A 2,947-nucleotide genomic window follows, 5' to 3' on the forward strand; every position below is an offset into this window, starting at 1 on the left:
TACTTTATCCAGCAAAGCTATCATTTAGAGTTGAAGGACAGATAAAGAACTTCCAAGACAAAAATAAGCTAAAGGAATTTATCAACACCAAGCTAGTATTATAGGAAATGTTGGAGGGATTTCATTAAGAAGAAAAAAAAAACATGTATCAAGAGCAGGAAGAAAAGAATGATAATAACTACATTCCTATCAATAAGTACCTCAAATGGAAAAGAAGTGCTCCAACCAAAAGAGAGAGTTGCTGAATGGATATGAAAACACGACTTCTATATATGCTGCTTACAATAGTCTCACTTCAGATTTAAAAACACACACACAGACTAAAAGGAAGGAGATGGAAAAGGATATTGTCTTGATGGACCTAGAGGCTATAGATTGGATAAAGACACATATTGTGTGATTTCATATAAATGTGGAAGCTAAAGAACAGAATCAACAATAACAACAAAAAAAGCAGAAATGAACTCATAGAGAATGTTTAGAGGTATACTAGATGGGAAGGGGCTGGAGGAACAAAAAAAGGCAAAGGAATTAAGATGTACAAATGGATAGCTGCAGAATAGACATGAAGTGTAGAGTGTGGCATGGGGAAGATGATTAATAATGTTGTAATATATATGTAAGGGGGAAAAGGGGTACTAGATTTAGTGGGGTGGTAGCTTTGCAAATTATGTAGATCTCATCACTATTCTATACAACTGGAACTGGTATATGTTGTAATTCAACTATAATTGAAAAACAAACTCATTGAATTGTATGATGTAAATATAAGCAATTAATTGTCTATTATATTTCAATAAAATGGGGGAAAATTATAAAAAAAAATCTAGGGTTGCAACAGGTTCAAATAGGGACTATTCTCAATAATTGTCTATCAAACTAGGAATTGTTACTTTCTAAAAGTGAAATAAGTCTATGGCCATGCTACTCTGAAGAAGCCTGATCCCATCTGATCTCAGAAGCTAAGCATGGTCGGGCCTGGTAAGGACTTGGATGGAAGACCACCTAAAAAGACCAGGTGCTATACGTGTAAAATATAAAAAAAATGAGTGATTGTAAGCTGACAAGGTCCTTGTTATCTGTGAGGTCAACCAAGGGTTGCCTCACCTAAAAAAAAAGTAAAATAAAATAAAAATAAAAATAATAAAAGTGAAATAAAATAATGGATAAAGCAAGCTATCTAGAGAAATTATTTCCACCCTAAGAGAGGGTTTGCAAATATGCTGCTGATGAGTTTCCAATGTCAGCTCAGTTTCCATCCAGACCAACTATGATTAATGTAAGCTAGGCTGTGACAAGCAATGTCATAACAACTGGGGGTAGGAGAATGTTTTCATGGATTCTAAGGAGAGCCAAAGGAATGAATATGTCAAGATGCTCTGTGTAGGAGAATCAGTGCTCTGAATTTAAAAACAAATACCAGTTATCTAGAGAGGACTATTTCCGGAGTGAAGGACAACCTGTCAGACCACCATAGCTTGATGGAAATATCACCAGAGAATATCAAATTCTCTTTTTCTGACCATGCTCACAAAGTAATATCCTGATACATCATTTCTTCTCCAGAGTGAACTTGCCAATTAGTGTGTGTGTGTGGGGGGGGGGGGGAACGGTAGTGCTCTGTGCAGAAGACTGATACCAGCTATACTGTTGAATATGATTCTTATCATACATTAAGAAAATGGACTTCTGGAAGATCAGAGTTGTCTGATTTTGACTAGCATGAGTAATCTGATCAAAATGAATTTCCATTCTGAAAAACTAATACATGAACCTAAGTCCCGGAGTGGCCTCGTTAAGAATGGCATTCACTCATGGTGCCTATCCTAAAATGGTCAGTACCTTGCTAACATTATTTCATCCTTGAACAGAAACTTCAGTACAGTAGATTGTCTATTTCACGGGGCCAAGCACATTTTCCAGTCCAGACTCATTAACCCCATTATCTTGGCTCTACTTCAGGGCCATAGTTTCTGTCAACTGGACTACCAAGATGTTCAAAGTCAATGAAGCTTTAATAAGAACTACTATGAAAAAGGTAAAATTTATAGGAAAAACTAGATGAAGAAAGAGTACCTAGATTATTGAAAACCAAAGAAACACTGCTGTAAATAAAATCTGTGACGTTACTTCAAATCCCTAAGAATAACACATAAGCCATTGAATAATGTAACTGATCCCTGTCTAACTCTCTGACCTCATTGCCACAAATTGTCTCAAGACACTCCCTGCCCTCCAGTCATATAATATATTGGGAGTTTCCTGTTTACATTCAGGCTTTTACATGTGTAGTTTCTTCTGCTTAGAGTATCCTCCTCACTCTGAATATTCTGATTCACTTTGAAGGGGAACAGAATATATCACCCTCAAATAAGCCTTTTTGGCATAAGGATTATTTTGATCAGGTTATTTTTAAGAAATAGAAAACAAATTAAAAACTATGATAACCAAATAGAAGTTATCCTTTTGTAGGGGACATTTAAATTTATAAGGGAATTTGTGAGGGTGTCTCACTCATTTTATCAGGAAGAGAACGATTAATCTAAAAACTCTATTCATTGGAGAAGACAGAAATTTAAATCTGCATAACAACCTTACCTTTGTTTACTGTGCTTTTCCTTGTATCCTCTTATAACTAGACTCCCCCAACCCAAATTGTCTTTTTTTTCCTAGCTGGAGATGATAATTAAGGTGGCGGCTTGAGCTATCGGGGGGAGGGGGAGTTACTCAGTTTTCTTGGGTATCTCTCATGTATAAAGGAGGTATACATGTTATTAAACTTCTGTTTGTTTTTCTCCTGTTTATCTGTCTTTTATTACAGAGGGGTGTCTCAGCCAAGAACCTAGGTAGAGGCAAAACTATTTTTCCAACCATACAAAATCAAACATCATCTTATTCATTAAGCCTCCAATGAAAATGAGTTAAATGTCTTCCTATATGTCTCCAT

General features: G+C 35.9%; 1 pseudogene; it reads left to right on the forward strand.

The window, feature by feature from the left end:
* Nucleotides 1-911: 911 nt before the first annotated feature.
* On the forward strand, nt 912-1,030 carry LOC118608050 (annotated as a pseudogene).
* The last annotated feature ends 1,917 nt before the right edge of the window (nt 1,031-2,947 follow it).

Source organism: Rousettus aegyptiacus, unplaced genomic scaffold (genome assembly GCF_014176215.1).
Source record: "Rousettus aegyptiacus isolate mRouAeg1 unplaced genomic scaffold, mRouAeg1.p scaffold_m13_p_9, whole genome shotgun sequence".
NCBI classification, from domain to species: domain Eukaryota; kingdom Metazoa; phylum Chordata; class Mammalia; order Chiroptera; family Pteropodidae; genus Rousettus; species Rousettus aegyptiacus.